A 7,500-nucleotide genomic window follows, 5' to 3' on the forward strand; every position below is an offset into this window, starting at 1 on the left:
GTGCTGTAAGCTTTTTGGACATTTTTCACTTAGTATATAATAATTTTGCCAAAAAATAGAGTCAATGCCTGATCTCTGAATATTAGCAGGTTTGGGCCTGCTTAGTACATGGATGGGAGACTGCCTGGGAATACCAGGTGTTTTAATCTTTTTGGAAAATTTCACGAATTATATAATAATCTTTCATAAAAAAAAAAAAAAAAGAGTCAATGCCCGATCTCTGAATCTTAGCAGGTTTAGGTCTGATTAGTACTTTGATGAGAGACTGCCTAGGAATACCAGGTGCTTTAAGCTTTTGGGTTTTCATTCCTACTTATATAATGTACTGGCGATAAGATTGGCTGGTCTTTAAATAGCCCTCTCTTTGCAGCAGACTTCGCTTACGGCCATACCATCCTGGCTATGCCTGATCTCGTCTGATCTCGGAAGCTAAGCAGGTTTGGGCCTGGTTAGTACTTGGATGGTAGACCGCCTGGGAATACCAGGTGCTGTAAGCTTTTTGGAAATTTTTCACTTAGTATATAATAATTTTGCCAAAAAATAGAGTCAATGCCAATCTCTGAATATTAGCAGGTTTGGGCCTGGTTAGTACATGGATGGGAGACTGCCTGGGAATACCAGGTGCTGTAAGCTTTTTGGACATTTTTCACTTAGTATATAATAATTTTGCCAAAAAATAGAGTCAATGCCCGATCTCTGAATATTTGCAGGTTTGGGCCTGGTTAGTACATGGATGGGAGACTGCCTGGGAATACCAGGTGCTTTAATCTTTTTGGAAAATTTCACGAATTATATAATAATCTTTCATTTAAAAAAAAAAAAAAAAAAAAAAAAAAAAGAGTCAATGCCCGATCTCTGAATCTTAGCAGGTTTAGGTCTGGTTAGTACTTTGATGAGAGACTGCCTGGGAATACCAGGTGCTTTAAGCTTTTGGGTTTTCTTTCCTACTTATATAATGTACTGGCGATAAGATTGGCTGGTCTTTAAATAGCCCTCTCTTTGCAGCAGACTTTGCTTACGGCCATACCATCCTGGCTATGCCTGATCTCGTCTGATCTCGGAAGCTAAGCAGGTTTGGGCCTGGTTAGTACTTGGATGGGAGACCGCCTGGGAATACCAGGTGCTGTAAGCTTTTTGGAAAATTTCACGAATTATATAATAATCTTTCATTAAAAAAAAAAAAAAAAAAAAAAAAGAGTCAATGCCCGATCTCTGAATCTTAGCAGGTTTAGGTCTGGTTAGTACTTGTATGAGAGACTGCCTAGGAATACCAGGTGCTTTAAGCTTTTGGGTTTTCTTTCCTACTTATATAATGTACTGGCGATAAGATTGGCTGTTCTTTAAATAGCCCTCTCTTCAATCAATCAATCAATCACCTTTATTTATATAGTGCTTTAAACAAAATACATTGCGTCAAAGCACTGAACAACATTCATTTGGAAAACAGTGTCTCAATAATGCAAAATGATAGTTAAAGGCAGTTCATCATTGAATTCAGCTATGTCATCTCTGTTCAGTTGAAATAGTGTCTGTTTTTATTTGCAATCAAGTCAATGATATCGCTGTAGATGAAGTGACCCCAACTAAGCAAGCCAGAGGCGACAGCGGCAAGGAACCGAAACTCCATCGGTGACAGAATGGAGAAAAAAACCTTGGGAGAAACCAGGCTCAGTTGGGGGGTCAGTTCTCCTCTGACCAGACGAAAACCAGTAGTTCAATTCCAGGCTGCAGCAAAGTCAGATTGTGCAGAAGAATCATCTGTTTCCTGTGGTCTTGTCCTGGTGCTCCTCTGAGACAAGGTCTTTACAGGGGATCTGTATCTGGGGCTCTAGTTGTCCTGGTCTCCGCTGTCTTTCAGGGCAGTAGAGGTCCTTTCTAGGTGCTTTTTGGACATTTTTCACTTAGTATATAATAATTTTGCCAAAAAATAGAGTCAGTGCCTGATCTCTGAATATTAGCAGGTTTGGGCCTGTTTAGTACATGGATGGGAGACTGCCTGGGAATATACTGCCTTTAATTATAATTTTGCATTATTGAGACACTGTTTTCCTAATGAATGTTGTTCAGTGCTTTGACGCAATGTATTTTGTTTAAAGCACTATATAAATAAAGGTGATTGATTGATTGATTGAATACCAGGTGCTGTAAGCTTTTTGGACATTTTTCACTTAGTATATAATAATTTTGCCAAAAAAAAGTCAATGCCCGATCTCTGAATATTTGCAGGTTTGGGCCTGGTTAGTACATGGATGGGAGACAGCCTGGGAATACCAGGTGCTTTAATCTTTTTGGAAAATTTCACGAATTATATAATAATCTTTCATTAAAAAAAAAAAAAGAGTCAATGCCCGATCTCTGAATCTTAGCAGGTTTAGGTCTGGTTAGTACTTTGATGAGAGACTGCCTAGGAATACCAGGTGCTTTAAGCTTTTGGGCTTTCTTTCCTACTTATATAATGTACTGGCGATAAGATTGGCTGGTCTTTAAATAGCCCTCTCTTTGCAACAGACTTCGCTTACGGCCATACCAACCTGGCTATGCCCGATCTCGTCCGATCTCGGAAGCTAAGCAGGTTTGGGCCTGGTTAGTACTTTGATGGGAGACCGCCTGGGAATACCAGGTGCTGTAAACTTTTTGGACATTTTTCACTTAGTTTATAATAATTTTGCCAAAAAATAGAGTCAATGCCCGATCTCTGAATCTTAGCAGGTTTAGGTCTGGTTAGTACTTTGATGAGAGACTGCCTAGGAATACCAGGTGCTTTAAGCTTTTGGGTTTTCTTTACTACTTATATAATGTACTGGCGATAAGATTGGCTGTTCTTTAAATAGCCCTCTCTTTGCAGTAGACTTCGCTTACGGCCATACCAACCTGGCTATGCCCGATCTCGTCTGATCTCGGAAGCTAAGCAGGTTTGGGCCTGGTTAGTACTTGGATGGGAGATCGCCTGGGAATACCAGGTGCTGTAAGCTTTTTGGACATTTTTCACTTAGTATATAATAATTTTGCCAAAAAATAGAGTCAATGCCCGATCTCTGAATCTTAGCAGGTTTAGGTCTGGTTAGTACTTTGATGAGAGACTGCCTGGGAATACCAGGTGCTTTAAGCTTTTGGGTTTTCTTTCCTACTTATATAATGTACTGGCGATAAGATCGGCTGGTCTTTAAATAGCCCTCTCTTTGCAGCAGACTTCGCTTACGGCCATACAAACCTGGTTATGCCCAATCTCGTCTGATCTCGGAAGCTAAGCAGGTTTTGTCCTGGTTAGTACTTGGATGGGAGACCGCCTGGGAATACCAGGTGCTGTAAGCTTTTTGGACATTTTTCACTTAGTATATAATAATTTTGCCAAAAAATAGAGTCAATGCCTGATCTCTGAATATTAGCAGGTTTGGGCCTGCTTAGTACATGGATGGGAGACTGCCTGGGAATACCAGGTGTTTTAATCTTTTTGGAAAATTTCACGAATTATATAATAATCTTTCATAAAAAAATAAAAAAAAGAGTCAATGCCCGATCTCTGAATCTTAGCAGGTTTAGGTCTGATTAGTACTTTGATGAGAGACTGCCTAGGAATACCAGGTGCTTTAAGCTTTTGGGTTTTCATTCCTACTTATATAATGTACTGGCGATAAGATTGGCTGGTCTTTAAATAGCCCTCTCTTTGCAGCAGACTTCGCTTACGGCCATACCATCCTGGCTATGCCTGATCTCGTCTGATCTCGGAAGCTAAGCAGGTTTGGGCCTGGTTAGTACTTGGATGGGAGACCGCCTGGGAATACCAGGTGCTGTAAGCTTTTTGGAAATTTTTCACTTAGTATATAATAATTTTGCCAAAAAATAGAGTCAATGCCAATCTCTGAATATTAGCAGGTTTGGGCCTGGTTAGTACATGGATGGGAGACTGCCTGGGAATACCAGGTGCTTTAATCTTTTTGGAAAATTTCACGAATTATATAATAATCTTTCATTTAAAAAAAAAAAAAAAAAAAAAAAAAGAGTCAATGCTCGATCTCTGAATCTTAGCAGGTTTAGGTCTGGTTAGTACTTTGATGAGAGACTGCCTAGGAATACCAGGTGCTTTAAGCTTTTGGGTTTTCTTTCCTATTAAATAATGTACTGGCGATAAGATTGGCTGGTCTTTAAATAGCCCTCTCTTTGCAGCAGACTTCGCTTACGGCCATACCAACCTGGCTATGCCGGATCTCGTCTGATCTCGGAAGCTAAGCAGGTTTGGGCCTGGTTAGTACTTGGATGGGAGACCGCCTGGGAATACCAGGTGCTGTAAGCTTTTTGGAAAATTTCACGAATTATATAATAATCTTTCATTAAAAAAAAAAAAAAAAAAAAAAAAGAGTCAATGCCCGATCTCTGAATCTTAGCAGGTTTAGGTCTGGTTAGTACTTGTATGAGAGACTGCCTAGGAATACCAGGTGCTTTAAGCTTTTGGGTTTTCTTTCCTACTTATATAATGTACTGGCGATAAGATTGGCTGTTCTTTAAATAGCCCTCTCTTCAATCAATCAATCAATCACCTTTATTTATATAGTGCTTTAAACAAAATACATTGCGTCAAAGCACTGAACAACATTCATTTGGAAAACAGTGTCTCAATAATGCAAAATGATAGTTAAAGGCAGTTCATCATTGAATTCAGCTATGTCATCTCTGTTCAGTTGAAATAGTGTCTGTTTTTATTTGCAATCAAGTCAATGATATCGCTGTAGATGAAGTGACCCCAACTAAGCAAGCCAGAGGCGACAGCGGCAAGGAACCGAAACTCCATCGGTGACAGAATGGAGAAAAAAACCTTGGGAGAAACCAGGCTCAGTTGGGGGGTCAGTTCTCCTCTGACCAGACGAAAACCAGTAGTTCAATTCCAGGCTGCAGCAAAGTCAGATTGTGCAGAAGAATCATCTGTTTCCTGTGGTCTTGTCCTGGTGCTCCTCTGAGACAAGGTCTTTACAGGGGATCTGTATCTGGGGCTCTAGTTGTCCTGGTCTCCGCTGTCTTTCAGGGCAGTAGAGGTCCTTTCTAGGTGCTTTTTGGACATTTTTCACTTAGTATATAATAATTTTGCCAAAAAATAGAGTCAGTGCCTGATCTCTGAATATTAGCAGGTTTGGGCCTGTTTAGTACATGGATGGGAGACTGCCTGGGAATATACTGCCTTTAATTATAATTTTGCATTATTGAGACACTGTTTTCCTAATGAATGTTGTTCAGTGCTTTGACGCAATGTATTTTGTTTAAAGCACTATATAAATAAAGGTGATTGATTGATTGATTGAATACCAGGTGCTGTAAGCTTTTTGGACATTTTTCACTTAGTATATAATAATTTTGCCAAAAAAAAGTCAATGCCCGATCTCTGAATATTTGCAGGTTTGGGCCTGGTTAGTACATGGATGGGAGACAGCCTGGGAATACCAGGTGCTTTAATCTTTTTGGAAAATTTCACGAATTATATAATAATCTTTCATTAAAAAAAAAAAAGAGTCAATGCCCGATCTCTGAATCTTAGCAGGTTTAGGTCTGGTTAGTACTTTGATGAGAGACTGCCTAGGAATACCAGGTGCTTTAAGCTTTTGGGCTTTCTTTCCTACTTATATAATGTACTGGCGATAAGATTGGCTGGTCTTTAAATAGCCCTCTCTTTGCAACAGACTTCGCTTACGGCCATACCAACCTGGCTATGCCCGATCTCGGAAGCTAAGCAGGTTTGGGCCTGGTTAGTACTTTGATGGGAGACCGCCTGGGAATACCAGGTGCTGTAAACTTTTTGGACATTTTTCACTTAGTTTATAATAATTTTGCCAAAAAATAGAGTCAATGCCCGATCTCTGAATCTTAGCAGGTTTAGGTCTGGTTAGTACTTTGATGAGAGACTGCCTAGGAATACCAGGTGCTTTAAGCTTTTGGGTTTTCTTTACTACTTATATAATGTACTGGCGATAAGATTGGCTGTTCTTTAAATAGCCCTCTCTTTGCAGTAGACTTCGCTTACGGCCATACCAACCTGGCTATGCCCGATCTCGTCTGATCTCGGAAGCTAAGCAGGTTTGGGCCTGGTTAGTACTTGGATGGGAGATCGCCTGGGAATACCAGGTGCTGTAAGCTTTTTGGACATTTTTCACTTAGTATATAATAATTTTGCCAAAAAATAGAGTCAATGCCCGATCTCTGAATCTTAGCAGGTTTAGGTCTGGTTAGTACTTTGATGAGAGACTGCCTGGGAATACCAGGTGCTTTAAGCTTTTGGGTTTTCTTTCCTACTTATATAATGTACTGGCGATAAGATCGGCTGGTCTTTAAATAGCCCTCTCTTTGCAGCAGACTTCGCTTACGGCCATACAAACCTGGTTATGCCCAATCTCGTCTGATCTCGGAAGCTAAGCAGGTTTTGTCCTGGTTAGTACTTGGATGGGAGACCGCCTGGGAATACCAGGTGCTGTAAGCTTTTTGGACATTTTTCACTTAGTATATAATAATTTTGCCAAAAAATAGAGTCAATGCCTGATCTCTGAATATTAGCAGGTTTGGGCCTGCTTAGTACATGGATGGGAGACTGCCTGGGAATACCAGGTGTTTTAATCTTTTTGGAAAATTTCACGAATTATATAATAATCTTTCATAAAAAAATAAAAAAAAGAGTCAATGCCCGATCTCTGAATCTTAGCAGGTTTAGGTCTGATTAGTACTTTGATGAGAGACTGCCTAGGAATACCAGGTGCTTTAAGCTTTTGGGTTTTCATTCCTACTTATATAATGTACTGGCGATAAGATTGGCTGGTCTTTAAATAGCCCTCTCTTTGCAGCAGACTTCGCTTACGGCCATACCATCCTGGCTATGCCTGATCTCGTCTGATCTCGGAAGCTAAGCAGGTTTGGGCCTGGTTAGTACTTGGATGGGAGACCGCCTGGGAATACCAGGTGCTGTAAGCTTTTTGGAAATTTTTCACTTAGTATATAATAATTTTGCCAAAAAATAGAGTCAATGCCAATCTCTGAATATTAGCAGGTTTGGGCCTGGTTAGTACATGGATGGGAGACTGCCTGGGAATACCAGGTGCTGTAAGCTTTTTGGACATTTTTCACTTAGTATATAATAATTTTGCCAAAAAATAGAGTCAATGCCCGATCTCTGAATATTTGCAGGTTTGGGCCTGGTTAGTACATGGATGGGAGACTGCCTGGGAATACCAGGTGCTTTAATCTTTTTGGAAAATTTCACGAATTATATAATAATCTTTCATTTAAAAAAAAAAAAAAAAAAAAAAAAAAGAGTCAATGCTCGATCTCTGAATCTTAGCAGGTTTAGGTCTGGTTAGTACTTTGATGAGAGACTGCCTAGGAATACCAGGTGCTTTAAGCTTTTGGGTTTTCTTTCCTACTTAAATAATGTACTGGCGATAAGATTGGCTGGTCTTTAAATAGCCCTCTCTTTGCAGCAGACTTCGCTTACGGCCATACCAACCTGGCTATGCCGGATCTCGTCTG

At 40.1% G+C, this 7,500-nt stretch overlaps 12 non-coding genes and 1 pseudogene across 12 annotated transcripts in view; all 13 read left to right on the forward strand.

The window, feature by feature from the left end:
- Nucleotides 1-12, forward strand: part of LOC128003650 (5S ribosomal RNA) — a 119-nt gene extending 107 nt beyond the window's left edge. Inside the window, exon 1 of the ribosomal RNA XR_008176370.1 lies at nucleotides 1-12. This exon is cut by the window's left edge and continues 107 nt beyond it. This is a non-coding gene — a ribosomal RNA (5S ribosomal RNA).
- A 366-nt stretch (nucleotides 13-378) lies between these two features.
- LOC128003545 (5S ribosomal RNA) lies at nucleotides 379-497 on the forward strand. The gene has a single exon (XR_008176267.1). It is a non-coding gene; the product is annotated as a 5S ribosomal RNA (ribosomal RNA).
- A 516-nt stretch (nucleotides 498-1,013) lies between these two features.
- Nucleotides 1,014-1,132, forward strand: LOC128000542 (5S ribosomal RNA). The gene has a single exon (XR_008173323.1). It is a non-coding gene; the product is annotated as a 5S ribosomal RNA (ribosomal RNA).
- Nucleotides 1,133-2,513: 1,381 nt separating this feature from the next.
- On the forward strand, nucleotides 2,514-2,632 carry LOC127996410 (5S ribosomal RNA). The gene has a single exon (XR_008169317.1). It is a non-coding gene; the product is annotated as a 5S ribosomal RNA (ribosomal RNA).
- Nucleotides 2,633-2,853: 221 nt separating this feature from the next.
- Nucleotides 2,854-2,972, forward strand: LOC127995706 (5S ribosomal RNA). Its single transcript, XR_008168643.1, has one exon. It is a non-coding gene; the product is annotated as a 5S ribosomal RNA (ribosomal RNA).
- A 221-nt stretch (nucleotides 2,973-3,193) lies between these two features.
- On the forward strand, nucleotides 3,194-3,312 carry LOC128004725 (5S ribosomal RNA). Its single transcript, XR_008177405.1, has one exon. It is a non-coding gene; the product is annotated as a 5S ribosomal RNA (ribosomal RNA).
- A 366-nt stretch (nucleotides 3,313-3,678) lies between these two features.
- On the forward strand, nucleotides 3,679-3,797 carry LOC128000543 (5S ribosomal RNA). Its single transcript, XR_008173324.1, has one exon. It is a non-coding gene; the product is annotated as a 5S ribosomal RNA (ribosomal RNA).
- A 375-nt stretch (nucleotides 3,798-4,172) lies between these two features.
- Nucleotides 4,173-4,291, forward strand: LOC127999543 (5S ribosomal RNA). The gene has a single exon (XR_008172358.1). It is a non-coding gene; the product is annotated as a 5S ribosomal RNA (ribosomal RNA).
- Nucleotides 4,292-5,671: 1,380 nt separating this feature from the next.
- LOC128006762 (uncharacterized) lies at nucleotides 5,672-5,780 on the forward strand (annotated as a pseudogene).
- Nucleotides 5,781-6,001: 221 nt separating this feature from the next.
- LOC127995707 (5S ribosomal RNA) lies at nucleotides 6,002-6,120 on the forward strand. Its single transcript, XR_008168644.1, has one exon. It is a non-coding gene; the product is annotated as a 5S ribosomal RNA (ribosomal RNA).
- A 221-nt stretch (nucleotides 6,121-6,341) lies between these two features.
- LOC128004726 (5S ribosomal RNA) lies at nucleotides 6,342-6,460 on the forward strand. Its single transcript, XR_008177406.1, has one exon. It is a non-coding gene; the product is annotated as a 5S ribosomal RNA (ribosomal RNA).
- Nucleotides 6,461-6,826: 366 nt separating this feature from the next.
- LOC128000544 (5S ribosomal RNA) lies at nucleotides 6,827-6,945 on the forward strand. Its single transcript, XR_008173325.1, has one exon. It is a non-coding gene; the product is annotated as a 5S ribosomal RNA (ribosomal RNA).
- Nucleotides 6,946-7,459: 514 nt separating this feature from the next.
- Nucleotides 7,460-7,500, forward strand: part of LOC127999544 (5S ribosomal RNA) — a 119-nt gene continuing 78 nt past the window's right edge. The window contains exon 1 of the ribosomal RNA XR_008172359.1: nucleotides 7,460-7,500. This exon is cut by the window's right edge and continues 78 nt beyond it. This is a non-coding gene — a ribosomal RNA (5S ribosomal RNA).

This window comes from Carassius gibelio, chromosome B22 (genome assembly GCF_023724105.1).
Source record: "Carassius gibelio isolate Cgi1373 ecotype wild population from Czech Republic chromosome B22, carGib1.2-hapl.c, whole genome shotgun sequence".
Taxonomy (NCBI): Eukaryota; Metazoa; Chordata; class Actinopteri; order Cypriniformes; family Cyprinidae; genus Carassius; species Carassius gibelio.